Here is a 14858-nt window from a genome sequence, read left to right on the forward strand (position 1 = left end):
AAAAAAGGCAGCGCAAGTACCAGGAGCCCCTCGGTGCAATGCTAACGCACTTCCCTTCAGCTAGAGCAGTTCAAAAGGAACTCAATAAAACATTTACCGCGCCGAGAAGGCTTCTTCTCCCTCTATTTATATCCCTCTCACTCTCTCCCGTTCCCGCTCTCTGCTATGAATGACCTTGGGTTAAACGCATTTAATTAGAGCTCACAGGATCTGCAAGCCCCCTTCTGCTCTCTGGGCTCAAAGCCCTCCGGACAGCCGTCTCCCACATGCGAACCGGAGCTTTCAACTGTCAGACCACACAAGCTTTCTTCTCTTCAGGCTTCGCAACCGAACATAACAGGGCCTCGATCGACGGGCCAAGGTTTTGAGCCGAAGAAGTGTCCCCCCCCCCCCCCCCCACAGACACGCGCACAACATTGGCATACTTCAATACATGCACATGGCGCAGAGGAGTGAACAAAGACCGATGCATCCCACTCCCTCAGACCTTCTTCATACAAGATGGCACATCTGAGGCCTTGCGAGCCATAGCATTGAAAAGGTACCTGTATCTTGGAGATTTACAGCACATAAGCCAGAGTTACATATTTCACATATGGGCCACTTGGGTCAGTAACATCCCCGTAGTGCTCTTTAATGTTGGATCTCCAAACTTGAGAATAACCAACAGCCATGATTAGCAAGACACACTGAGCCATAAAAATAAATATCTAAACATGACAAGCTTTGAGGTACCTGTGAGTATCGCTATTAGACACACGTACCGCAGGCTACTTTTTACACATCATGACGATTGCAGGTTCTCTAAAGATAGCCTATGCACATTGCCCACTACAGTGCATTCGGAAAGTGTTTAGACACCTAGACTTTTTCCACATTTTGATCCGTTACAGCCTTATTCTAAAATTAAAAGTTTTTGTTCCCTCAATCTACACACAATAACCCATAATGACAAAGCAAAAACAGGTTATACATTTTCGGTTCTTGGTCACCTCCCTGATCAAGGCCCTTTCCCCCCCGATTGCTCAGTTTGGCCGGGCGGCCAGCTCTAGGAAGAGGCTTGGTGGTTCCAAACTTCTTCCATTTAAGAACAATGGAGGCCACTGTGTTCTTGGGGGCCTTCAATGCTGCAGATATTTTTGGGGGTCCTTCCCCAGATCTGTGCATCGACACAATCCTGTCTCGGAGCTCAATTCCTTCGACGACATGGCTTGGTTTTTGCTCTGACATGCTCTGTCAACTGTGGGACCTTATATAGACAAGTGTGTGCCTTTCCAAATCATGTCCAATCAATTGAATTTACCACAGGTGGACTACAATCAAGTTGTAGAAACATCTCAGGGATGATCAATGTAAACAGGATGCACCTGAGCTCAATTTTGAGTCTCATAGCAAAGGGTCTGAATACTTATGTAAATAAAAAAGTATGTTTTTCATTTTTTATACATTTGCACAAATTTCTAAAAAACTGTTTTTGCTTTATCATTATGGGGTATTGTGTAGATTAAATTAAAAAATCATAATCTATTTTAGAATAAGGCTGTAATGTAAAATGTTGAAAAGCGGAAGGTGTCTGAATACTTTCCAAATGCACTGTATGTGCCCAGACAAAAAGCCAGCGAAGCAGAGAAACCACCACTAAGCATTACATTGAAAAGGGGAGATTTAAAAGCAAATGGAAAAAAACAGCCAGTTAGTAAAACCGAAGCCATCGAATTTCCAATGCAACATCTGGGGAAATAAAAGGTATTTCTTTCTTTTCACAGAGCAGCTGATCTGACATTGGAGTTGTGAAAAACTGCACAGAAAAGGCAGAACCAAATGTTAGCATAAGCGCTAACGTTCCCGGGTTTGGGCTCTGTCTTCCTGAGGCGGCAAAGAGAGATCTCATTAGTCTCTTTATGAATATTTGCATTGGAAAGTTTCATGGTGATGGATTCTCCACTCAGAGCCCCGATCCCCAATCAGATAATATTCACACCCTCCTATCATTCGCACCAAAAGGCACAAAAAATATATAATAATGCCACAGGAAGTAGACTCAGGAGAAAGCAAAGGCGTACAGGAAAATACAGGCCTAATTAAAGGCTAAGAAAGCTCTTTGGGTAGCTGCAAGGCCTATATTCTCTTCCACTTTAGTTATTTTCTGCATCCCTCGAGTAGGCACTAAGCAGTGCAAGAACATGATAAATGCTTGTTTCTAGCGGGGCTCCGTTTTTTGTGCCGCATTTGAATTCCAACTCTTAACCTGGCAAATGAGGAGTACTGATTCACCTTTAAAAACTCAAAAAGGGATGTGGATCTCGCTCAGCTCCGGGCGAGGGACGTTTCAACTGATATCCGTCAACAGCTGTTAGCTGCGCTGCACTGTCAACAGGGCCGGCATGCCCATTAGGCAGGATTAGGGTGGCAAATTGACGAGGGCGGCATTTTCTGAGCTGAATTGACCAAAAAAAAACACACCAACGACACAACACCTCAAAGAATTCTGCTTAAAAACAATGAAAACTTCTCTCATCCTGTGGCATATGGGATACTTTAGGTGAGCGTTGATGCCTCCCCATGATAAGCAGTGCCCACTTTGCCAAAGTCAGGGGCGCAAAATCTTGTCCATGCCTAGTGCGCCTCTCCGCTGAGCTGTTGGAGAGATGCAGCGCTCAAGTAATCTAACATAAATCATGTAGCCTATAGAATAAACAACAGTAGCCTGTGGGTTTTCTATAGCTCAGACTGGAGATCATATTTATGACCATGTTATGAGACAGACATTTTTTATTTTACATCATGAATGTATAGCCTAAATAGTGCCCTATCAAATAAAAATGCGCTTCGAGTTGAGTATTTTAATATACATGTTAACACCATATCTTAGGAACAGGACTGGTCAAAATAAAATGGACAACATGGAATGAGGCTACTATTAGGCTACTCACGACTGCTGTCTGGGAGTTTCACCCCGTGGGGAAAAAATTTCATGAATCAGTGATTTCAATTGTAGGCCTATTCATACATTTTTGACGAGCTGATCATTGCGAGGAGGAAAATACTTCTGCATTTCCTGCTGCGTGAACACATTGACTCTCACTGCAAATGGGCTCAAAATAACTCCAGATAAACTTGGGTAGCTGATATGTCGATTTTAAATAGTCAAAATGATTGGTCTTAAGCCTGGATCAAGAATCAGGACTAGGCCAATGCAACTGTCTGATTTACAAAGCTATGACATGGATGGGCATCCATAAAATTGCATTGCGGGTCGACACTGTAGGCTACACAATTCTAGTTTTGAAGAGGGCAGAAAATTATTTGGTCTTACCTAGGGCAGCAGGATGGCCAAGACCGGGGCTGACTGTCAAAGCACCATCTGGCTGCTGTCCATTACAGGAATGCAGTTTTTCCCCACATAGGTATTCTTTCACACACCAGTAACCATGCAGTGTGGGGTAATATGAGGGCTGACGATAAATTATTTCAATGATTCAACAGTTTTTCCTAGTACGTGGATTGTGGATACAGGTCTGGATGAGAACTAGGTCAATGCTCATATGACGATTTTAATACGTTTTAGAAGCCATTTTATTCCATTACTCTAACAAGGATAATTCAGCTTGACTGTGAGCATATGATTTGTATAGGTGAGTGGATCGTATGTTGTGTGATGAGATTGTGTGTGAGTGACTTTACAGCAGCCCGTAGGCAAATAGGTTCAAATCAGGTGAGCAAGTCACAGAGTTTAGCTAGTGTGTGTGTGTGTGTGTGTGTGTGTGTGTGTGTAGGCCACAGACTTTAGTTTTGTGTCTCTGTGTGAGTGTCCATGTCTGATTCTTCGCCTCTATGAGCACTGCAAAAAAAATTGTGGTCTGGACTTAAACAGTGATCCCAGTCAGTTTTTCCAGACGTACTTTCAACTTCCTGGTGAGCTGTCTGGTTCATGACTCCCAGTGTTTTGACAATAACAATGCCTTTTGGTTCGGGGGGGGGGGGCAACAAAAAAAACTTGGCAGATGTCCAATCCGAAGTTCTACAAAATGGTAAACAATGTGAGCTCATCTTTAAAAAGGAAGTTCTACAAAATTGTAAACAATGTGAGCTCATCTTTAAAAAGGAACTTCACAGTGAGTTAAGCTACACTCGGAGAAAAATTACCCTTTTCTTTTGAAGTTTCGAAAACCAGCCACTCAAGCTGAACTTAATTGGCTCATCACTCTAGCTTTAAGCCCAGCCACCACAAACCCCAGTGATGGGTACTCATAGTTAGCCAGCCAAGTATAACCCGTGTCATCAAGACAACAGTCTGCATTCATGGTCATGCCTGTCGTAAAGTACAAATTGCTTAACTGTGATGGTAATTGCCAAAAATCATCAGGAAAGCTCATCAATTCCAGGAATGTTCTGTATGCAAATAATGAGGTTGAACAAACCTGACAGGGCATTCGCAAACAATGCTCGTTGTTCAAACAATACGCCAGAGTCAGATTCCAAGATGACTCGCCATCACCCTGCAAGACCCTTAATTCAAAACACAGCCATATCAAATCTCTCCCTTCAAAGCACAACAGACTCAGATGGGCCCAACACACCTCTCCACCGCTGTAGCCCTGAGAAGATGGACAGCTCATAAAGCAATGCTGTCGGACTGCCATCTTGCGAGGCAAGAGAAGAAGCCATGCTCTTTCTTGGCTCCTGGGCCCCCCTATAGTACCGTCTCAGATATCCATCAGCCTAGCGGCTCGCTGTTTGACAGAGTCTACAGAGGGCTCATTCTAAAGCAAAATCCTTTCTCTCTCACCACCCACCGCTGGCACAGCTCCAAATAAAGCCGGTCTGAGGGGCTTCCCTTGACCCAGAGCTTTCTATGGAGAACGGGAAGGCTTTGTAGAGGGGAGGCGGCAGTCAAGGAGACTGAGGGGAGAGAGGAAATAAACAAACTAGACACCACACACACACACACACCATAGGGGGTATATACTGGGTCTGGGGACCTTTAATAAGATTATTGTCCGATAGACATTTGTGCCACGTTTTGAATTGGCTTTTGAAAAGGGTGATACGGACACACGGAGCGATGTGATTTGATTCCTTAATAGGCCTAAGCCGGTCTACGCATTGATAATTGAAGAGAGAGAGAAAACCTCCAACTGTGATTTGATTATCAATGAGGACCGCTGGCTGCTGGTAGTAATGTTGAGCGATGCTCAGGTTCCTCAACATGAAGAAAAAAACCTAGCTGTGTTGTTGTTGTTAAGGCGGCTACCTGACTGAAAGGTGCTCTGCTACGGTTACTAAAGAACAGCACTATATATCCCTAGCGGTGATTTGGTTACTTAATACGGGACACCAGAGCACCGCAGTCAGAGCTACACCCTACGGCGAGAGAATATCCACTGGCTTTTTATTCATGAGTCCCTTGAGAGGTTACTTATCGGTGGGCTCACACCCCTGTCAGAAGAGCACTCCGTCGTGCACGGCTGAAAAGGGGAGCAGTGAGAGCCTCTGCAAGGGTCTAATATGTACTGAGGGCATACATGAGGACTCCTCTTCAGCTGGCTAATGCTGCGCCAATGCACACATCTGTGTGAATGCTCTGCTTGGAGCGTGAAGGGCAGACACGCTCCCCTCGAGTCCATTTTCTTTCTCAAGAAGTGTGACATTCTGGCTTGTTGTTTGCGGGAGTGAAATGGATGCTGAGTTTTTAAATCAGCACGTAAAGCCCTAATCAAGCCTGTAGCTTGTCCCACACCGGACGATAACGCAAGACGATGCAGCTTGGAACAGAAAAAAGTTACATAAAACTAGGGCTGTGGCGGTCACAAAATTTTGTCAACCAGTGATTGTCAAGCGACTAACTGGTCGGTCTCATGATAATTGACCGTTAATTAACAAACATATTAAGCATCTCCTGGCTTCCACACAGCCTACAAGCCACTGATGCAGACCTTTGGAACATCTACATTTTAAAAAGTCTAATAAATCCATGTAATATAGCCTACAATTTCACAATAAATCCATTATTTATTTTAGACAGGTCTAAAGAAACATGATATGAAGAAAATGTCTATTTCAGAAGAACAGAATAGCATACTCTTGAGTTGTCTTTATGTTATGTCCTGATCTGGCTATGCCATATGGCTGTGGGCTACACTAGTTCATTATTTTATATTATTTTATAGTATGAAGAATACAATTGAACATAGCTGAATAAAATAAAGGATATTTCTCTAAACGATTTGAGGGAGTGCGCACATGCGGCTATTCTGTGTTGAGCGGTTAACAAAGAAACAGGTCCTCCTATATGCTTAATTTAGAGTTATTTATGTAACTTTAGTTGTTCTAAAAACGTTGGGCTATGTTTTGATTTTTAATACATTGTAAGGCTGCATGATGCGACTAATGATGTTGCTTTAAAGGCATGAGCTCTGCTTAGTTTTTTTGCGTTATGCTGTACACACTTCATAATTTGACAAGCAGGAAATGCAAGGCAATAGCAAGTGGCGGCATCCACTTTGTGTGGCCGTAACGCATCCTAAAACAAATCCATGCCTTTTACAGCCTGCTGTGATAGGCTAATATTGTCACCCATCAGACTATTCTTGATTTAATCTTGTCTTTACATAGACTAAATAACATGTGTGAAATGTGTTTTGATTTAGAATGGACCATTTTTCATACACCTGTCTCGAAACTGGGGGAGGGGGAAAAAAATACATGTCATCCATGCACTTAAATAGCGAATGGTGGACGCTTTTCCCGTGGTTCATTTTCATGCCAGCCGGGTAGGCTATACTCCTGTTGTAAAGACAAGCAATGTGCTTAATATTAGGAAGGTTGAGAAATAAATATAGCAGGCCTAGCCTATAGAAATCTGATGGGATCCTCTTTTTAGTAGAGGCCATCAATCTGTTCTCACGTAATTGCATAGCCTATAGAAATGTTTCACAACATGAACTCATTGGCTCTCATGAAGTGTTTGATTAGATTTTAGATCACATTTGCATTGATGTCAGAGTGATAAGAGGGACAATAGAGTGCTGAGTACCAGGCAGTTAACTTCTTATGGCTGCAGGGGCAGTATTGAGTAGCTTGGATGAAAGGTGCATAGAGGTGCCGAGAGTTTTTTCTGAGGCTGCTAGATTTTCAACCAAGCTCCCAATGAAATTACAGCGAGATATGGATGAGTTTTCACTTCCACTAGATGTCAACAGTCTTTTATTTTGTTTATTTTGAAAAATGAACGAGATTTTTCAAAAGTAGTCAGGTGTCCTCTGAATAGTGCCTGCGCGCCAGAGGGGAGCTCTCCATTTTGCTTTTCTCTCTTATTGAATAGGTTATGGTCCGGTTGAAATATTATTGATTATGTTTGTTAAAAACAACCTGAGGATTGATTATAAAAAACATTTGACATGTTTCTACGACCATTACGGATACTTTTTGGAATTTGTCGAACGGAACAAGGCTTTGGTTTTCTGAACATAACGCGCAACCCAAATGGGGTTTTTTTGTGATAAAAGTAATATTTATCGAACAAAAATAACATTTGTTGTGTAACTGGGAGTCTCGTGAGTGCAAACATCCGAAGATTATCTAAGGTAAGCGATTAATTTTATTGCTTTTCTGACTTTCGTGACCAAGCTAACCACGCTAATATAAGGCTAACTGTTCTAGCATTGATTGCTACACTCACAAAAGCTTGGATTTCTTTCGCTGTAAAGTATATTTTCAAAATCTGACACGATAGGTGGATTAACAACAAGCTAAGCTGTGTTTTGGTATATTTCACTTGTGATTGCATGAATATAAATATTTTTTGTAATATATTTTAATCTGATACGTTTGGGAATTTTCTTCTTCCTTTCAGGACCGGAATGAGGCTGTAGTTCTCAACATAACGCGCAACCCAAATGGCGTTTTTTTTGTGATAAAAGTAATATTTATCGAACAAAAAGAACATTTATTGTGTAACTAGGAGTCTCGTGAGTGCAAACATCCGAAGATTATCTAAGGTAAGCGATTAATTTTATTGCTTTTCTGACTTTCGTGACCATGCTAATTTGGGGCTAGCTGTTGTAGCATTGATTGCTACACTCACAAAAGCTTGGATTTCTTTCGTTGTAAAGTATATTTTCAAAATCTGACATGATAGGTGGATTAACAATAAACTAAACTGTGTTTTGGTATATTTTACTTGTGATTGCATGATTATAAATACTTTTAGTAATATATTTGCATTTGGCGCCCTGCAATTCTAGCGCTTGTTTAGGAAAATAGCGCAGAGAAGTTAACAACATTCTAAAGATTGATTCAGTACATCGTTTGACATGTTTCTACTGACTGTTACGGAACTTTTGGACATTTCGTCACGTTATAGTGGACACGCTTTGTGACTTTGGAATTGTTTACCAAACGCGCTAACCAAAKTAGCTAATTGGACATAAATAACRGACATTATCGAACAAATCAAGCATTTATTGTGGACCTGGGATTCCTAGGACTGCATTCTGATGAAGTTCATCAAAGGTAAGGAAACATTTATCATGTATTTTCTGGTTTCTGTTGACTCCAACATGGCGTCTAATTTGGCTATTGTTCTGAGCACCGTCTCAGATTATTGCATGGTTTGCTTTTTCCGTAAAGTTATGAAATCTGACACAGTGGTTGCATTAAGGAGAGGTATATCTATAATTCCATGTATACAACTTGTATTATCATCTACATTTATGATGAGTATTTCTGTTGAAACGATGTGGCTATGCAAAATCACTTGATGTTTTTGGAACTAGTGAATGTAACGCGCCAATGTAAACTCAGATTTTTTTATATAAATATGAACTTTATCAAACAAAACATGCATGTATTGTGTAACATGAAGTCCTATGAGTGTCATCTGATAAAGATCATCAAAGGTTAGGATTCATTTTATCTCTATTTGTGCTTTTTGTGACTGCTATCTTTGGCTGGAAAAATGGCTGTGCTTATTGTGGTTTGGTGGTGACCTAACATAATCGTTTGTAGTGCTTTCGCTGAAAAGCATATTTGAAATCAGACACTTTGGTGGGATTAACAACAAGATTACCTTTAAAATTATATAAGACACGTGTATGTTTGAGGAATTTTAATTATGAGATTTCTGTTGTTTGAATTTGGCGCCCTGCACTTTCACTGGCTGTTGTCATATCGATCCCGTTAGCAGGATTGCAGCCATAAGAAGTTAAGCAAGTTTGGTAGGCTACTAATGACCATCAGCAGCATCAGAGCTTGGAGAAGCTTAACTACCGTGACTAAATGGTCACATGGAATTTGACTGCCTTCATGACTCGTGACCGCCGGCGTGGCAGTAATACGGTCACCGCAACAGTCCTACGTAAAAATAAAACATACAATTGCGCCCCTTACTGAGGAAGAGTATGTGAAGTAGGTTACATGAATTTATAAGCCATTATGTCGGCTTGCTACTGCTACAATACTGTCCTCAATCCTTCGAGAGACGACGGAGCAAGTAACAATGAAGCCCCTCATCTCCATACTTGTCAAACTGGGCCTAGGCACTTCCAATTAGGATTAGTGGGCTGATGCCGAGACAGTGTAGCCTAGTACTGTGTAGTGGGACAGACCGACGAGTGCTCAACAACGCTGGACTGACAGGAGTTGACAAGTGCTCGCCCCTCAGCAACACACACAGGAACTGCTGACACTGGAGCAGATAACAACGACAAGCCGCAAACATCAAACGGAATGGAGACTCTTCCGGAGACCGAAATAGCGATAACAGTCAGACGCAATGGTGCTTTAAACGTTGTTGTACATAGCAAATTTGAGATGCTCTGTTCCAAAATTCACGCTTGAGGTGCATGCTACAGTTTTGAAGTGAAGACAAAAGTCTTAGTAAACTGAAACTCGTACTCTCTCACCCCCCCTCTAGTCTTAACAAAGGAAAAAACACCTCGTGGCACTCGACTATCAAAACAGCCTTAGCTTGACGCTAATACACACTAACCTAGATCTACAAGACAGGTATATCCCAGCTAATAGGGTCAAACACAACCTGTGGAATAATTGTAGACTAGCGCTGAGGGTGAACTGAACACAAGTAAAAGCAGGGAGCGTGTAGCTCTTAGCAGGGTCTCTGAACGATGCTACACCATCGCCACTTTGGTTGACTGATGACTTCAACAAGCTCATGGTAATAGCCTGTCTCGAACACACCCTTACCCATAAATCTTTACGAAGAAAAATGGGAAAGCAATCAGGTGGGAAGAGGGATGTATCTGTTAGCACCTTTGTGTGTCTGTGAGAGCCTGTGTGAGCCTGTGTGTGTCTGTGTCTGTGTCTGTGTCTGTGTGTTGTGTGTATCTGTGAGCCTGTGTGTGTGTGTGTGTGTGTTGTGTGTGTGTGTGTGTGTGTGTGTGGGTGTGTGTGTGTGTGTGTGTGGTGTGGTGTGTGTGTGTGTGTGGTGTTGTGGTGTGTGTGTGTGTGTGTGTGTGAGCCCGTGTGTATCTGTGAGCCTGTGTGTATCTGTGAGCCTGTGTGTGTGTGTGTGGGTGTGTGTGTGTGTTGTCGTGTGTGTGTGTGTGTCTGTGTGTCTGTGTGTGTGTGTGTGTCTGTGAGCCTGTGTCTGTGAGCCTGTGTCTGTGAGCCTGTTGTCTGTGAGCCTGTGTGTCTGTGAGGCCTGTGTGTATCTGTGAGCCTGTGTGTATCTGTGAGCCTGTGTGTATCTGTGAGTGCCTGTGTGTATCTGTGAGCCTGGTGTATCTGTGACTGTGTGTATCTGTGAGCCTGTGTGTATCTGTGAGCCTGTGTGTGTGAGCCTGTGTGTGTGTGCCTGTGTGTGTGTGCGAGAGAAGAAAAAAAAAAAAATACTGGGGCCATTTTAGTGTGTTGCGTACTGCATCCAAGATGAAGCCTTGATTCCCACCCACCACTTAATATGATTAAAGAGAGTCAGACAATAAAAAGCTTTTTGCCTTTTCTTAAAGTAATCAAACCATTACGGAGAGCAGCCTGGGAGAGATATTTACTTTGGACTTTTTGGCTGGAGCCAGAGTGAGCGAGGCGCAGGCAGCCAAGCTTTGGGCTTCAACGTGGACCTGCCAGGGCAAATCACTGCTGCAGTTCGGGGGGGGTGACTTGATCGACCCACTCGTTTTGACATTCCTGTCCCTCACTCATCCTTTTCGTCGTTCAAGGAAAGATTGTATTGTATATTGTAAGCATTGTATAAGATCTGCTCATCCATTTTGGCTCGTTTACTGAGAACACGCATGGTTCTGGGTCCGTAGCATGCATGTTAGGGTTTGTGCGTGTGTGTCACCATCGTCACGCACTCTCGGGCAGTGATCGACTAAGACGTCGGGGCCTAATCAAAAACACAAAGCCGCAGGTGTCCACACCGCGTTGCGTTCCACCATCACCACCATATAACAGCACGTCAGACCTGCCAACCAGCCGGCTTCCACAGTGAGGAAGAATGCATTAGGAATAGGAGAGAAGAGAAAGAGGGGAGGGTTGACAATACGAAAGAGTGCGAGAGAAAATATGCCGACAGACGCATAAAGGGCGAGTGGGAGAAGCAGAAGGAGCGAGAGAGAGAGAGAGAGAGAGAGAGAGAGAGAGAGAGAGAACGTGGGGGAGATGAGTGCCTCAGAAAAATAGCACTGATAATTAGCTTTTGTTAATAACCCATCTGCAACTCCTCTTTACGTCCAGGTCAGGGTGCGATGCCTCTTTCAGGGGCACAGCGACCTAACAATTCCCATGGTGGGGAAGGGAAAACAGAGGAGACCTTCAAAGCGTGTTTGTCTGTGAACAGTCTAACTTTCCATGAAGAGCAGACAAAAACAACAGGTGGTGGAAATAAACAGAGAAAAGGAGAGGGGGGGGAGAGAGAGGGGGAGAGAGCGAGAGAGAGAACGATTTTGCTCTCCAACCAGCTGCATTTTCATTTTTCACCTCAGAAATGTGTTCAGCGCCGCCGGGATGTGAAATGTAAAATGCCCTTCTGATTACATACTAACTAAACATTACTCCATTTAACGGGCATCAGTTATTTCAAACAAGTGGGGGGGTAAGTAATGCATGTGTGTACAACAATTACTATTATTCTGTATGCTTTCAAAAAGACGTGTATGTTAATTCAACCCCTCTCATTTCCTCTGTGTGCAGATCATTAATCTGTAATAACAGGACCCACAGTCCCTCCACAGAAAAACCGCCGCCCACACATATTCTCTACACACACATGCCCACATCTGCATACAGGGACACACGGACATGCACGTTTTCCTGCTGCAATCCCACGCCACCTTCGGTCTGGGATTTCCCCAGTAAATCTCCAAGAGCGTCACTTTACCCTTTGCACAAGTTAAACACTTTGAAAAGCAATCCATTTAAACCTGAAACATTGGAACGCTTTAACACTGCCTTGAATTATTAACTCCACGAGCCCAAAATGACCCTGAAAACTAGCACTGCTGGTCAACGGTCATCTACAGAGACCACTTACACAAAAGCCTGTTGGTCGGCCCGGGCTGCTCTAGCCCAGAAAAAGATTAACTCTTCTTTTTTTTCTCTTTCTCTCTCTCTTTCATCTGAAATCATCCCTCGCTCTTTGGCGGAGAGGAGGATGAAAATGGCCTTTTATTTTGGCAGCTGAAAGGGCGTCTTGAGAGGCGTGACGGTGGGCCTGTGAGAGCGGCCCTGCCAAGCCTGCTTGTTTACATGTCCGCTGGGGCGCCATTGACAGTCTGGGCATGCTCGCCGCCCCGCAGATGGACGGTTCTCACGCACCCCCCTCCCTCACAAACGCACCTAGAACAACCATCTCATCCTAGCATAGCACAGACCCATTTTGCCTCGCATAGCTAATATTTTCAGATATCATCCGTTGAAACAATGACACAAATGATTAAGAAACGTTTTCTTACCTGAGTTGAGTGGACCAGATAGGGAGGTATGAGCATGGTGGAGGGAAAAAAAAACAGAGAGAGAAAGCTTGATTAGTGTTGAGTTCAACAGTGAATAACCTTTCCAAGAGCTGTGCTTAGCTCCCATCTCTTGTTTAGCCTTTATAGGTCTACGTTAAGCACAGAAAGCAGCTCAGTGACAAATCCACTACACTCTTTGGGGCACAACATTCTCATTCTCTCCTCCTCTGTGCTAGCTAGCTGCTGTGGCATTCCACACATCACAACCTGCCTTCCTCTCCAAGGTCTGAGCAGCATGCACACACCACCTGAGGGATGCAGGTAAAGACCACAATTAGGCCAGCCAAATAAGCAGGTGGGTCTTGTCATGACAGCCCAGTCCCGACCCCTCCGTACCCCTGTTTTTTTTGTGTGTCATTCCACCCGCCCCCCAGGGGGCGTACATCAAACTGCCTCCTGCCAAAGGTCAAACACAGGTGTACCAGATGGCAGAGCGAGAAAACAGACAGAGACATTGCGCGCATATATATGAGCCATCGCGCTCGCGCATATATATGTATATGAGAGCCGTCACGCACATGTATGTATATACAGTGGGGAGAACAAGTATTTGATACACTGCCGATTTTGCAGGGTTTCCTACTTACAAAGCATGTAGAGGTCTGTAATTTTTATCATAGGTACACTTCAACTGTGAGAGACGGAATCTAAAACAAAAATCCAGAAAAATCACATTGTATGATTTTTAAATAATTAATTTGCATTTTATTGCATGACATAAGTATTTGATACATCAGAAAAGCAGAACTTAATATTTGGTACAGAAACCTTTGTTGCAATTACAGAGATCATACGTTTCCTGTAGTTCTTGACTAGGTTTGCACACACTGCAGCAGGGATTTTGGCCCACCCTCCCTACAGATCTTCTCCAGATCCTTCAGGTTTCGGGGCTGTCGCTGGGCAATACGGACTTTCAGCTCCCTCCAAAGATTTTCTATTGGTCAGGTCTGGAGACTGGCTAGGCCACTCCAGGACCTTGAGATGCTTCTTACGGAGCCACTCCTTAGTTGCCATGGCTGTGTGCTTCGTGTCGTTGTCATGCTGGAAGACCCAGCCACGACCCATCTTCAATGCTCTTACTGAGGGAAGGAGGTTGTTGGCCAAGATCTCGCGATACATGGCCCCATCCATCCTCCCTCAATACGGTGCAGTCGTCCTGTCCCCTTTGCAGAAAAGCATCCCCAAAGAATGATGTTTCCACCTCCATGCTTCACGGTTGGGATGGTGTTCTTTGGTTGTACTCATACTTCTTCTTCCTCCAAACACGGCGAGTGGAGTTAGACCAAAAAGCTCTATTTTTGTCTCATCAGACCACATGACCTTCTCCCATTCCTCCTCTGGATCATCCAGATGGTCATTGGCAAACTTCAGACAGGCCTGGACATGCACTGGCTTAAGCAGGGGGACCTTGCGTGCGCTGCAGGATTTTAATCCATGACGCGTAGTGTGTTACTAATGGTTTTCTTTGAGACTGTGGTCCCAGCTCTCTTCAGGTCATTGACCAGGTCCTGCCGTGTAGTTCTGGGCTGATCCCTCACCTTCCTCATGATCATTGATGCCCCACGAGGTGAAATCTTGCATGGAGCCCCAGACCGAGGGTGATTGACCGTCATCTTGAACTTCTTCCATTTCTAATAATTGCGCCAACAGTTGTTTCCTTCTCACCAAGCTGCTTGCCTATTGTCCTGTAGCCCATCCCAGCCTTGTGCAGGTCTACAATTTTATCCCTGATGTCCTTACACAGCTCTCTGGTCTTGGCCATTGTGGGAGAGGTTGGAATCTGTTTGATTGTGTGTGGACAGGTGTCTTTTATACAGGTAACGAGTTCAAACAGGTGCAGTTAATACAGGTAATAGTGGAGAACAGGAGGGCTTCTTAAAG

The 14858-nt window shown here is 43.8% G+C and overlaps 1 protein-coding gene across 1 annotated transcript in view; it reads left to right on the forward strand.

Annotated features, from left to right (window-relative positions):
- med30 (mediator complex subunit 30) overlaps positions 1-14248 on the forward strand; it is a 109305-nt gene extending 95057 nt beyond the window's left edge. The window contains exon 6 of the mRNA XM_070436262.1: positions 14237-14248. The gene's annotated coding sequence lies outside the window, so the exon portion shown is untranslated. The remainder of the gene's footprint in view (positions 1-14236) is intronic.
- The last annotated feature ends 610 nt before the right edge of the window (positions 14249-14858 follow it).

This window comes from Salvelinus sp. IW2-2015, linkage group LG31 (assembly GCF_002910315.2).
Source record: "Salvelinus sp. IW2-2015 linkage group LG31, ASM291031v2, whole genome shotgun sequence".
Classification (NCBI taxonomy): Eukaryota; Metazoa; Chordata; class Actinopteri; order Salmoniformes; family Salmonidae; genus Salvelinus; species Salvelinus sp. IW2-2015.